Source organism: Cibotium barometz, chromosome 49, assembly GCF_041138505.1.
Source record: "Cibotium barometz isolate CiBa-2024 chromosome 49, ASM4113850v1, whole genome shotgun sequence".
Lineage (NCBI taxonomy): Eukaryota > Viridiplantae > Streptophyta > Polypodiopsida > Cyatheales > Cibotiaceae > Cibotium > Cibotium barometz.
Window position 1 is genome coordinate 4,053,171 of NC_141094.1, and position 15,895 is coordinate 4,069,065.

A 15,895-nucleotide genomic window follows, 5' to 3' on the forward strand; every position below is an offset into this window, starting at 1 on the left:
TAAGAGATCTCGTCTCTGCCTGTTTTGACATAGAGGGAGAAAATATTCTAGAGAGAGAATATTCAGATTATGAATATTTTTGGATAGAAAAAAAACTCATCTTATTAAAATAAGTTCCCTTGAAACAAAAATTAAAAAAGAACTTTTCAATGTGCAATTGGAATTAATTGGAAATGGGTATAAAGGACCTTAGCCTAAGGGTCTAGATTTTCAAAATCTTGGATTATGGTCCAATTAAGGTTCTTATGGACCAATAAGATCAATCCATGTATGGGGAGGAGATAAATCCAATTTTGTAAAAGAAGATACCCAAAAAATGAGTAAATGCTCACATAAGGTGAAGAGTTGAATATGTACAAGGTTTATTAATAAGAAATTATGAGTAATTTTAATAATATGAGATATTTTGGGTATAATTATTCCATTTTGACACATATGTAAGGAAGGGTAGTCCCTTCAATGCTCACATAAGGTGAAGAGTTGAATATGTACAAGGTTTATTAGTAAGAAACTATGAGTGATATTAAAAATATGAGATATTTTGGGTATAATGATTCCATTTTGACACATATGTAAGGAAGGGGAGTCCCTTCAATTCTCACATAAGATAAAGAGTTGAATATGTACAAGGTTTATTAGTAAGAAACTAAGAGCAATATTAAAAATATGAGATATTTTGAGTATAATGATTCCATTTTTGACACATATGTAAGGAAGGGGAGGGCCTTCAATGAGGCGCCTACTTCACATGGGCAAATTGAGTTTTTTATCATCAAAAATTGAGATATTTTATCTCTCCTCTCTCCTCATTCAAGTCTAGCTCCAAAAAGTTAGCTTAACTGACCTAAAAATGGTCAAAAATTGACCAAACTGACTTGGAAAATTCTAGAATCAATTTGTTTGGTTAGAAGCTCAAAATTTTCTATAAATAGAAGCCTCCCCCTTGTTGAAAATAGAAAGTGTTTAATGCATTGTTACTCTACTCCACCCAAGCCAAGAACTATAAATTTAATTAATAATTCATTAGTTCTTGACATTTCCCTCTTCCAAAGATTGGTTGGCCACTCTTGTCCAAACAAGAGTTGAACCCTCAAACCATCAAGCCAAAGGAAATCTTTCAAAGTCATTAGTAAGTTGGTGATTCTTCTTTTCACTTATTTTATGATTTTTATGGCTTTAATGGTTCTTATGTTTTATGTCTTCTCTAAAAATATTATACCTTATTACAAAAAGGTATTTCCCTCTCTTTTCTAACAAAACCAACCATTCTCTATTATCCTAGGTGAATGGTTAATTGATTAATGTCAAGTTTTTATAATGATTATTTTATTGTAAAGTGTTACTTTTAGCATAATTGAATTTCATGCATAGAGGTATGCATAAAAGATGAATATTTTATTACAAAAGTGTTACTTTTAGCATAATTGAATTTCATGCATAGAGGTATGCATAAAAGATGAATATTTTATTATAAAAGTGTTGCTTTTAGCATAATTGAGTTTCATGCATAGAGGTATGCATAAAAGATGAATATTTTATTATAAAAGTGTTACTTTTAGCATAATTGAATTTCATGCATAAAGGTATGCATAAAAGATGAATATTTTATTATAAAAGTGTTACTTTTAGCATAATTAAATTTCATGCATTATGCATAAAAGATGAATATTTTATTATAAAAGTGTTACTTTTAGCATAATTGAATTTCATAGAGGTATGAAAAAAATGATTATTTTATTATAAAACTGTAAAGAAAAAATTGATGATTATTTTATTATAAAAATATTACTTTTATCATATTGAATTACGTGCAGAGGTAAAAAAATTAATAAATTATTATTTTATTGTAAAAATGTTACAAAAAAAATAATTATTATTTTATTGTAAAAGTGTTACTTTTATCACATTTGAAATTTATGCATAGGAAGATGCATAAAAGATTGAATTTTAATTCAAAGTGTCATTCTCATTTAAAATGAATTTATGCATAGGAAGATGCATAAAAGATTGATTTTTATTTTGAAAGTGTTAGTCTCCTTAAATGGAATTTATGTATAATTAGATGTGTAAAGAAATCTTATATCAATATAAGAATTCCCTTATATTCTATAAATAGATATGGGAAGGGATAGGATGTGATAAGAGATGTGATGAGATGTGATAAGAGATGTGATAAGAGATGTGATGAGATGGGAAGGGATAGGATGTGATAAGAGATGTGATGAGATGCGATAAGATACTTATGGGATGAGTTAGGATGTGATAAGATGAGTTAAGATGTGATAAGATACATATGGGATGAGTTAGGATGTGATAAGAGGTGTATGAGATGTGATAAGAGGTGTATGAGATGTGATGAGATGTGACAAGATACTTATGGGATGAGTTAGGATGTGATAAGATGAGTTAAGATGTGATAAGATACATATGGGATGAGTTATAATGTGATAAGATGAGTTAAGATGTGATAAGATGTGTATGAGATGAGGTAAGAAGTGTATGTGTGATGGGATAAGATGTATATGAGATGAGTTAGGATGTGATAAGATGAGTTAGGATGTGATAAGAGGTGTATGAGATGTGATAAGAGGTGTATGAGATGTGATAAGATACATATGAGATGAGTTAGGATGTGATAAGATGAGTTAAGATATGATAAGATGTGTATGGGATGAGGTAAGAAGTGTATGTGATGGGATAAGATGTATATGGGTTGTGATAAGGCGAGAATGGATGTGATGAAAAAGAATAGATGTGAAGGCGTATGTGATTACATGAATGGGAATGTGGAAATGAATGTATAAATGAGATGTGGATGTATACTTGGAGATGTAGATGTATGCATGTAGATGTAGATGTATGGATGTGAATGAGAATGTGGATGTGGATGTATACATGGAGATGCAGAAGTATACATGTAGATGTAGGAGTATGGATGAGAATGAGAATGTGGAGGTGGATGTATACATGGAGGTGTGGATGTATGCATGTAGATGTAGATGTATGGATGTGAATGTGAATGTGGATGTGGATGTATGCATGGAGATGTGGATGTATGCATATGTGTGAATGCGAATATGGATGTATGTATGTGGATGTGGGATTGGAGGTATGATGTGGATGTACGGACATGGAGGTGAATGTAGAATAATGAATGTGAATGCGTATGGAAAATAATGTGTCGTCGATATGAGTAAATGGATGAAAATGAATATTCATTGAATGGAATGTGGATTAAGTAATGTGGATTGAGGAGGGATAATGTGGAAAGACGAGAGTTCGATATAGAAACTGTATTTCGTGACTGTTTGTAAATGACTGTTTTATGTCAAGAATGCTGGGGAAGCATTTTGACCGTCTTGTGGATTAAGGTCATGGAGACCTAACTGATAAAGTTGCAACTGCTGAGACAGAGAGTCAATGGAGGACGTCTCGCGTAGCAAAGTCGACCGAGGTCTTGACTAGCCTCGGTTTGATTAAAATGGTGAGCTTCCGATATGGTGGATGAGGGACCAAGGAAGCGACCTATGAGTGAAGCTAGGTCACCTCCTAGAGGGTGCTGACCATACGGTGCTCGGGCTCTGGGTCGCCTAGGATATCCACACGTACGTCGAGGAAGATATTGGAACAAGAGTAAGAATTGTTTTCTGAAATCGGGCATGGATCTGGTTGACTGACCTTGCTGGTCCTCAAACGGATGAGTCCATGGCTCTTTTATATGGGTCTGTTGGTTGATCTTGCTAATCTTCAACGAGGATTCCATTTTGATTTTATATGTGAAAATATTATCGGGTACTATGAGCTAGGAACTATTGATAAGGCCCCTGAGTGAACAGGTGGTGAGCGTTCTGGTTGCAAATGATGCTATAAGTATCGCGATGTGACTGGAAATAAGGATTCAACCAGAGACTTTGAGGATTGTCATCAGTGACATAATCGTTTTATTAAAGGATTATTTTAAAGTCGCTGATGCTGAGAAAAAGACAATTTCATATTAGGTGTGTAAGTGGTGTGACTAGTTTTATGTTTGCATGAACTTCTGGCTAGGGGGCCTTGGAGCTCTTTTCCTTGGTACCCAGGACAAAACCTAACCAAATTCCTAATTGGATCCCATCACTACAGTGGTTGGGCGGCGGTTGGGTAACCCATGGGTTAGGCTGGACTGATGGATCCATAAATCGAGACTCAATTTCTGTTTACGATAGATAAAGTAGATCTTGGATAGTAATTGTTCTATGGATAGGAATCAACGGATATGCCTCTTAATGGGGAAAAAAGCATTGATCCCAATGATCCAAGTGCAAGTTTCTTCCTTGATCTGATCGAGTATCTTATAGGTGCAGTCGACAGATCAGCTTGATCAGTAATGGTCTTGACTACGTTAGAGTTAAGAGTTATCCTGGTGGAATCGCCCGTGCTTTCCGGGTGAAGGAAGTTTTTACGAGTTCGGTTTTGGAAAAACCAACGGATTAGTCTCTTGTCCGGATATCCGTGGGTGGGCGAGGCCCCGAGTGTGGGACCCTGCCGCCCCGTGCAAGAAATGCTACTTCCACTGCTAGCACCCCGAATCCGTTGTGCGGTGGGGACAGGGATCTCACAGTTGGTATCAGAGCATTTGGCTAATAAAGATCAACTGAGAAGCCAAATATGTCAAAAATTTATCAAGAATCCCAAAAAGGTTGTAATTGTGTGATATAATTCATACAAATTGATATTCAAACTGAAAATTTGTAAATTAGTAATTGGGTCTTCAAATTGAAGTACCGCAATTATATGGAATCCCGGACTTGCTTGAGGCCTAGACATGATGGTATCTACCTTATAGTTCCAAATATCATGACTACCCGTATATACCGAGGATATAACTGCAGCTCTTTACCGGCAGTATATACGAGTAAATCTAAGACTTGAAATTATAAGCATTAATGCTATCCAGTTGGTGAATTCGAATGTGGTTGATATGATTTTTAATTCTATTTAAGAACTGATGAATGGATTTGGATTCTGATTGAAAAATGATGATTTCTAAAATTTAGTTGAAATATAATAACCGGAGCGAAACCTCAATGCGGATGAATGGGACGAGTCCCTGTGATGATATTCTTAACTAGAATGATGATAATGATTTCAGCAAATCACTATGAGATTAGTGGATTGTGCTGTCAAATTGCTACTCTTAACATTTGACTCGGTAGATCAAGTTAAGGGATGACAAATTGAGAACTTGCTTGACTGAAATTTTCGTATTCAGATTATGAATATTTTTGGATAGGAAAATAACTCATCTTATTAAAATAAGTTCCCTTAAAATAGAAATTCAAAAAGAACTTTCCAATGTGCAATTGGAATTAATTAGAAATGGGTATAAAGGACCTTAGCCTAAGGGTCTAGATTTTCAGAAATCTTGGATTATGGTCCAATTAAGGTTCTTATGGACCAATAAGATCAATCCATGTGTGGAGAGGAGATAAATCCAATTTTGTAAAAGAAGATACCCAAAAAATGAGTAAATGCTCACATAAGGTGAAGAGTTGAATATGTACAAGGTTTATTAATAAGAAATTATGAGTAATTTTAATAATATGAGATATTTTGGGTATAATGATTCCATTTTGACACATATGTAAGGAAGGGGAGTCCCTTCAATGCTCACGTAAGGTGAAGAGTTGAATATGTACAAGGTTTATTAGTAAGAAACTATGAGTGATATTAAAAAACTATTAGTAAGAAACTATGAGTGATATTAAAAATATGTACAAGGTTTATTAGTAAGAAACTATGAGTGATATTAAAAATATGAGATATTTTGGGTATAATGATTCCATTTTGACACATATGTAAGGAAGGGGAGTCCCTTCAGTTCTCACATAAGATGAAGAGTTGAATATGTACAAGGTTTATTAGTAAGAAACTATGAGCAATATTAAAAATATGAGATATTTTGAGTATAATGATTCCATTTTTGACACATATGTAAGGAAGGGGAGGGCCTTCAATGAGGCGCCTACTTCACATGGGCAAATTGAGTTTTTTATCATCAAAAATTGAGATATTTCATCTCTCCTCTCTCCTCATTCAAGTCTAGTTCCAAAAAGTTAGCTTAACTGACCTAAAAAGTTAGCTTAACTGACCTAAAAATGGTCAAAAATTGACCAAACTGACTTAGAAAATTCTAGAATCAGTTTGTTTAGTTAGAAGCTCAAAATGTTTTATAAATAGAAGCCTCCCCCTTGTTGAAAATAGATAGTGTTTAATGCATTGTTACTCTACTCCACCCAAGCCAAGAACTATGAATTTAATTAATAATTCATTAGTTCTTGACATTTCCCTCTTCCAAAGATTGGTTGGCCACTCTTGTCCAAACAAGAGTTGAACCCTCAAACCATCAAGCCAAAGGAAAGCTTTCAAAGTCATTAGTAAGTTGGTGATTCTTCTTTTCACTTATTTTATGATTTTTATGGCTTTAATGGTTCTTATGTTTTATGTCTTCTCTAAAAATGTTATACCTCATTACAAAAAGGTATTTCCCTCTCTTTTCTAACAAAACCAACCATTCTCTATCCTAGGTGAATGGTTAATTGATTAATGTCAAGTTTTTATAATGATTATTTTATTATAAAAGTGTTACTTTTAGCATAATTGAATTTCATGCATAGAGGTATGCATAAAAGATGAATATTTTATTATAAAAGTGTTACTTTTAGCATAATTGAATTTCATGCATAGAGGTATGCATAAAAGATGAATATTTTATTATAAAAGTGTTACTTTTAGCATAATTAAATTTCATGCATAGAGGTATGCATAAAAGATGAATATTTTATTATAAAAGTGTTACTTTCAGCATAATTGAATTTCATAGAGGTATGAAAAAAATAATTATTTTATTATAAAACTGTAAAGAAAAAAAATGATGATTATTTTATTACAAAAATATTACTTTTATCATATTGAATTTTGTGCATAGAGGTGAAAAAATAAATAAATTATTATTTTATTATAAAAATGTTACAAAAAAATGATTATTTTATTGTAAAAGTGTTACTTTTATCACATTTGAAATTTATGCATAGGAAGATGCATAAAAGATTGAATTTTAATTCAAAGTGTCATTCTCATTTAAAATGAATTTATGCATAAGAAGATGCATAAAAGATTGATTTTTATTTTGAAAGTGTTAGTCTCCTTAAATGGAATTTATGTATAATTAGATGCGTAAAGAAATCTTATATCAATATAAGAATTCCCTTGTATTCTATAAATAGATATGGGAAGGGATAGGATGTGATAAGAGATGTGATGAGATGTGATAAGATACTTATGGGATGAGTTAGGATGTGATAAGATGAGTTAAGATGTGATAAGATACATATGGGATGAGTTAGGATGTGATAAGAGATGTATGAGATGTGATAAGAGGTGTATGAGATGTGATGAGATGTGATAAGATACTTATGGGATGAGTTAAGATGTGATAAGATACATATGTGATAAGATGAGTTAAGATGTGATAAGATACATATGGGATGAGTTAGGATGTGATAAGATGAGTTAAGATGTGATAAGATGTGTATGGGAGAGGTAAGAAGTGTATGTGATGGGATAAGATGTATATGAGATGAGTTAGGATGTGATAAGATGAGTTAGGATGTGATAAGAGATGTATGAGATGTGATAAGAGGTGTATGAGATGTGATAAGATGTGATAAGATGCATATGAGATGAGTTAGGATGTGATAAGATGAGTTAAGATATGATAAGATGTGTATGGGATGAGGTAAGAAGTGTATGTGATGGGATAAGATGTATATGGGTTGTGATAAGGCGAGAATGGATGTGATGAAAAAGAATAGATGTGAGTGAAGGCGTATGTGATTACATGAATGGGAATGTAGAAATGAATGTATAAATGAGACGTGGATGTATACTTGGAGATGTAGATGTATGCATGTAGATGTAGATGTATGGATGTGAATGAGAATGTGGATGTGGATGTACATGGAGATGCGGAAGTATACATGTAGATGTAGGAGTATGGATGAGAATGAGAATGTGGAGGTGGATGTATACATGGAGATGCGGAAGTATACATGTAGATGTAGGAGTATGGATGAGAATGAGAATGTGGAGGTGGATGTATACATGGAGGTGTGGATGTATGCATGTAGATGTAGATGTATGGATGTGAATGTGAATGTGGATGTGGATGTATGCATGGAGATGTGGATGTATGCATATGTGTGAATGCGGATGTGGATGTATGTATGTGGATGTGGGATTGGAGGTATGATGTGGATGTACGGACATGGAGGTGAATGTAGAATAATGAACGTGAATGCGTATGGAAAATAATGAACGTGAATGTAGAATAATGAACGTGAATGCGTATGGAAAATAATGTGTCGTCGATATGAGTAAATGGATGAAAATGAATATTCATTGAATGGAATGTGGATTAAGTAATGTGGATTGAGGAGAGATAATGTGGAAAGACGAGAGTTCGATATAGAAACTATATTTTGTGACTGTTGACTGTTTTATGTCAAGAATGCTGGGGAAGCATTTTGACCGTCTTCTTGTGGATTAAGGTCATGGAGACCTAACTGATAAAGTTGCAACTGCTGACGGAGAGTCAATGGAGGACGTCTTGCGTAGCAAAGTCAATCGAGGTCTTGACCAGCCTCGGTTCGATTAAAATGGTGAGCTTCCAGTACGGTGGATGAGGGACCAAGGAAGCGGCCTATGAGTGAAGCGCTAGGTCACCTCTGCGAGAAGGATCCTAAAGGGTGCTGATGCTCGGGCTCTGGGTCGCCTAGAATACCCACATGTGCGTCGAGGAAGATATTGGAACAAGAGTAAGAATTGTTTTTTGAAATCGGGCATGGATCTGGTTGACTGACCTTGCTGGTCCTCAAAACGGATGAGTCCATGGCTCTTTTATATGGGTCTGTTGGTTGATCTTGCTGATCTTCAATGAGGATTCCATTTTGATTTTATATGTGAAAATATTGTCGGGTACTATGAGCTAGGAACTATTGAAAAGGCCCCTGAGTGAACAGGTAGCGTTCTGGTTGCCAATGATGCTATAAGTACCGCGATGAATGAATGACTGGAAATAAGGATTCAACCAGAGACTTTGAGGATTGTCATCAGTGACATAATGGTTTTATTAAAAGATTGTTTTAAAGTCAGTTGATGCTGAGAAAAAGGCAATTTCATATTAGTGGTGTGACTAGTTTTATGTTTGCGTGAACTTCTGGCTAGGGGGCCTTGGAACTCTTTTCCTTGGTACCCGGGACAAAACCTAACCTAATTCCTAATTGGATCCCATCACTACAGTGGTTGGCTAACCCATGGGATCGGATGGGGTTAGGCTGGACTGATGGATCCGTAAATCAAGACTCAATTTCTGTTTACGAATAGATAAAGTAAATCTTGGATAGTAATTGTTCTATGGATAGGAATCAACGACTGTGCCTCTTAATGGGGAAAAACGCGTTGATCCCAATGATCCAAGTGCAAGTTTCTTCCTTGATCTGACCAAGTATCTTTATAGGTGTAGTCGGCGGATCAGCTTGATCAGTAATGGTCTTGACTACGTTAGAGTTAAGAGTTATCCTGGTGGAATCGCCCGTGCTTTCCAGGTGAAGGAAGTTTTTCCGGGTTCGGTTTTGGAAAAACCGACGGATTAGTCTCTTGTCCGGATATCCGTGGGCGAGGCCCCGAGTGTGGGACCCTGCCCCACGTAAGAAATGCTACTTCCGCTGCTAGCACCCCGAATTCGTTGTGCGGTGGGGACAAGGATCTCACATCGTTTGAGCACGTATGCTCGGGCAAAGCCACCCTCATCCTTTTTGAACCGCCGTCATGGCCAAGAAAGGCATCAACCCATGCACACCACTACCATAATCCATTTTGAGATTCTCGATCTCAGGCAAGGAGCCTGTGTGACAAGCCAATCGCTTGCACATTCGGCTCAGACACGAACATCTCAAGACACCACACATGCGCTACATTCTCTTTTGAGCTCTCAGCGACTCGGGTAGGAGTACCTCATGCTTTGGGTGAGAGAAAATACAATGCAATAACCACCAAAAGCCAACTCCCATGACCGTCATATGCCTCATCATGGGCATTGTATTTCATAATCATGTCTTGCCTTGGCCTTGGGTGATGCATACACTTCTTTATGACCACCTTCATATGTCCAAGTATGCCTCCACTAACCCATAGATGTAATTCACCACACACATTTATATCAAATGCATGTGAACGGCCTCTTATTGAGGATGCTTTACACCAATTCTTTTATCACTAAGGTTCAAATACTTATCTCCAAGATTTTCACATGCACCACATACAATTGGATTGCACTGAAGTCATCACCACCATCAAGCTCGTCACTTGTGTGGATGCTTTTGATGCTAACAACCTGCTATCCTTTGGCTACTCCTACAGTGCTCTACCATGCTTTACAGTCAATTGTTTCTTCTGCTTTGCGTCCACATATTCTCTAGGTCCCTTCATACATATAATTGACCTCGCAGAGTAAGCTATAATTTTTTAGCTCCGCTTCTTGCTCCACCAGCCTGTTGGCTCTTCTCTAGGCGATGATGATGTTGTTGCCTGCTCTGCTGGTTCTTGCACTGCTTCAACTTCTTTGAAGCATCTTTGAGATTATCTTCTTCGGCCCAACTGCCAATTGTTTGTTTGTCTACCTTTTTTTTGCTACACTCCTGTTGATTTCTTCTGCACCATTTTATTATTTCTTTACTTTTTCTTCAAAATCTACCATGGCTGCTTGCACTCACACTTTGCTACGGCTGCTTACATTTGCTCCTCTTCACAGCTTCAATTTTGATGGTTTGCTCAGGTTTGTCTGTGTCTCCTATTGGCTGCTGCTCGATTTTATTCAGAACATCAACCCCACACTCAATCTCTTCTCCAATGCTATGTTCCTTCCAACTGGCAAAACTGCCATGTACACTTCTGCTTTTGTTCACTGCAGTAGTGGAGGTTTGCTGCTTCCAGATGTGTTGCCCCATGACATTCTTCTTCTTTCTCACTGTTGTTCTTTGCCACCATAGCTCAAGCTCTTGCTTTGCTTTTTATCCTTGAACTCGCTTTGAAATTCCTCTTATGCTGAGCCATTGAATGTGTTTTTCTTAAGTTTTGATTGCCTTCTTGAGGATCTCTATGTGGCCATTGTCACAACCTTAGTGAGCTCCCAAAGTGCATGCCTTTCCTTGTTTCATGCATCATCTTTAAGGTGCTTCTTCTAAATATGGTAAAAGCTTCCAAATCTTCCACCCAAACTTGCTCACCTTCAATGAGCAAAACCATGAGCCATGCCTCAACCGGCATGCTCAACCAACCCATCACCACTTGCCATTGACATAGACAAGCATGCACCTTCACACTCTTTGCCCACAAGCAAAGAACAATGGGATTCACAAGTCCCATGACTAAGAAACCCTTCATTGAACATTGAGCATCCTCCCATACTCAAACACCAAATTAGATGCAAAGTCACCAAAATACCTTCACAAATCTCCTTGGCAGCTTCTCCTTGATGATGACAACTCGATTTTGCATCCCCCATGATGCAAATCTTCACTTCAATCTTGACAACGGCTGCTCCATTGCATCTCCCTTGATGCAATCTTCAATTGGTCGCTTCTAGTCTTCATCTTCTAATGAAAGTCTCTCTCAAATTCCACTTCAATCTTCAATCTTGACAACGGCTGCTCCATTGCATCTCCCTTGATGCAATCTTCAATTGGTCGCTTCTAGTCTTCATCTTCTAATGAAAGTCTCTCTCAAATTCCACTTCAATCTTGACAACGGCTGCTCCATTGCATCTCCCTTGTTGATGCAATCTTCAATTGGTAGCTTCTAGTCTTCATCTTCAATTGGTAGCTTCTAGTCTTCATCTTCTAATGAAAGTATCTCTCAAATTCCACAAATGCAAATATAAATGATAATATGAGTGTGCTTTTTTTTCCATAATAAACTGAAAATAATGCTTAATCAAAGAACTCATAACCAAGAAAATTATACATAAATATTCACCATGACCAAGAGCCCACCCAAGCTCTGATACCATGTTAAATAATCCTAAAATGGGATTGATCATTGATAGACATAGATTAAGCAACATAACTAAGGTAGATTAAACCACACTAAGAACTCCATTTATACCATACTAAGAACTCCATAAGAGAGAGAGAGAGAGAGAGATTGCACACTCAATGCAAGTTCTATTCTATTGCATATCACAATGAGCCATATAATGATATAGGCCCTCTAGCCTTATCCCACTTTACATGTCATCATCCATGTGGCACTCCCTTCTCCACTCTTTTGGTCAACACTCACACACCATACAATATCACATGTGGCATTCTTATCTTACCACAATATCTTGCACATCTAGGGTGCTTTCCCACATACACACAACACCGTGATTACATCTCTCAACAAGGTCTGACTGGTTAGTTTTTGGTAGTAAAGTATATTACAATATAGTACCCACTTAGGTAGTAAAGTACCTTGTTAGGTAGGACAATACCTTGTTAGGTACTTTAGTAGGTACTAGAGTACTTTGGTAGGTACAGTATCTTGTTAGGTAGTACATTACCTTGTTAGGTAGTACATTACCTTGTTAGGTACTACAACACGGTGCTCACATAACCCGATTCGTAATGTAATTTTCCCGGTTAAAATTCAAAAATCCCAGTTGGAATCTCACATTGCCTTTAATTTTAAGGGATGAAATTTGAACATTTTAGTTATAAATCCGGGCATTTGCATAATTTTTAGTGATTTTTATGCCTAAATCATGGTTAAGCCTAAGCAATGCATTTAATTTTAAGAGTCGAATAAAACGTTTTTTTCGAGCAGTGCTACAACACTTTGGTAGGTATACCTAACAAGGTACTTTAAACAAGGTAGTAAAGTACCTTGTTTAAAGTAACAAGGTAGTAAAGTACCTTGTTTAAAGTAACAAATCACATACAATACCTTCTAAAGTACTCATTATAATAGTGCCCTGTAAAGTACCAAGTATAAGAGTGCCCTGTTAGGTGCTAAGTTTACCAATGGATGTAAGGAGTAAAGTAAAGTACAGTACAGTACCTTGTTGGGTAGTACATTACAGTGTTAGGTACTCATTATAATAGTGCCTTGTAAAGTACCAAGTATAACAGTGCCCTGTTAGGTGCTAAGTTTACCAATGGATGTAAGGCAGTAAAGTAAAGTACAGTACAATACCTTGTTGGGTAGTAAAGTAAAGTATAGTACAGTACCTTGTTGGGTAGTACATTACAGTGTTAGGTACTTTGGTAGGTACCATATCTTGTTAGGTAGTAAAGTACCTTTTTAGGTACTACCGTATCTTGTTAGGTACTTTGGTAGGTACTACAATACTTTGCTAGGTACTATAGTACCTAGCAAAGTTAGGTACTATATTAGGTACTAAAGTACTTTTCTAGGTACTACAGTACCTTGTTAGGTACTTTGCTAGGTACTACAATACCTTGTAAGGTAGTACATTGTTAGATAGCACAGTACTATAGTACTTTGCTAGGTACTATAGTACTTTGCTCAGTACTATAGTACTTGGCTAGGTACTATAATACTTTGCTAGGTACTACAATACCTTGTAAGGTAGTACATTGTTAGGTAGCATAGTACCTTGTAAGGCACACATCTAAAATTAGACATTATGTTAGAACACCAACAATTAAACACCATGATAAAACATCATGTTATATTTTAAAACTAGAAAGTCATCATATTGTAACAAAATTTTGTAAACAAACAATAACTTGTCATCATATTTCAATAGTACCAAAACAGTGGTTACAACAGTAATTTTGTAAACACACAGTAGCAACAGTAATTTTTTTGTTACAATTGTAAGGTATCAATCAATTCAGCTTGTCCATTCAGTATGCATATCCTTCTTGTTCTACAAAGTAATTAGATACAAAACCCGAGATATCATCCTCTATGTCAAATATCAGATATCCTTGAGAATAAGCCCTTGGAAATGGGTCTTTTAGCCTTCCTTTCAGCCAAGGGAGTACGGTATTCATGAGGTAATAGGGGTCTTGATTTGTTAGTTCTGGATCAAAACCATGAACAACCAAACAATTTTCATAGGTCATTCTTCAGGGACTTATAGCACTCATTGTTTGTCAACTAGGATTGTGTTCGTAGAATCAAACTCCGAGTGCTTTTCCCACACATTCTTGAGAATCTTTAGAAAAATTGGCTTCTTACAAACCTCTGTGGGTGCATAAGGAATCTCAGCAAGTGTTTCGTGCCACATCTCACATTCCTCCTGACCAAATATGTCTTCACATGGGAAAGCAAATATAAGATGATAATTAGGATGACAGTTTGGCATTATCAATGACTTGTAATGATACCAATAGTTATTCAGCTTCAATACAGTACCTATAAAAAAACCAAACCAACACATGTCTCATGGAAAGCAGGCGCCAAGCATGTCAGTCAGGTTTTTTGTTGTGGAGCTTCTCTAGATGATAATGGCACAGATCCTTTTAAGTTTAAGAAAGAAGTCTTCTACATCTCTCTGCACAACACAGTAATGAAACTGATTGACCTCAACTACGTTGTAATAGTCACTATAAGAAATTTCATGATGATGTGTATATCGAAAGCTTTTAAGAAGAGCCGCCTTCACATCAAGGACCACAAGCCTACCTGTAGTTACTGGCAATTCACGGATTACACTTGTATAAGACTATTTCTTCAAATTTTCTTCTTCCACCCACCAAGGCACTTTCACTGCAAGAAGACACATTGGAATCATACTAGCAACAAAGGGATGAAACATGTTTAAATTGAATAAGAAGTAGAAGAGACAAAATTATAAATAGAAAAACAAGACTTGTGATACAATACAATCACCAATTCTATTCATCAAAACCCAAGTCTGGTTAAGAACAGTGTTGCAATACATTGTGTGACCTCAACACGCATAAAATAAACAGGACAGGGTTCATATTTTTTTGCAAGCACGGGGCTTAGGCCTTTGTTTCTGTGTAGCTCCTTCATGCACTTCTTTAGGCTTCTTCTCATACTCCTCATTTCCTTGTTTAGCTTCTTCTTTCCTACTCTCAGCTTCTTCTTTCTTGCTCTCATCTTCTTGCTCTTCTTCTTTCTTGCTCTCAGCTTCCTGGTCTTCATCCATCTCTATGTCACTAGCCTTCTTTGTGTTTTTTGATTTTTCAGAGGTACGTGCTCTGCTGTAAAGAAACATACTCTTTAGTAACATACCAGCAGGTAGCAAGACCATGAAAATATATACAATTCACACACTCACCAATGCTGCCAACCACCTTGGAACCACGACGCTTTAGTCCCCTCCCACCAAACAACTGTCCTAGAGGAACTTCATCATTTCCAGAATCAAGGTCTATTCGAACAAACTCCTATACTAGAGGATTTTCATCATCCTCTACTTTAACAGTACCAACAGCGAGCTTCTATGAGATGTCTTCAGCACCAATAACCTCTGAACACTTAGCCTATTTCTTAGACTCCTCCGTAGACACCTGTACTAGTTGTGAAGCTTCATCATACTCTACTTCAACGCTGGCAGTAGTAGCGGGCTTCTGAGAGATGTCTTCAGCACGTAAACCCTCTGTACATTCAGCTTGTCTGCTTGACTCCCATACTAGAGGAGCTCCATCATCCTCTACTTCAACAATGCCAGCAACAAGATTCTTAGGATATCTTTAGCACATATTCAAAATCCCACCAATGCAGTTTAACTAAATTGAAAAAACAAACCCTTTATATTATGTTGAAAAAAAAGATATTTGACACACCTTTCCCATAACCGATTTTCTTCAGTAACTCA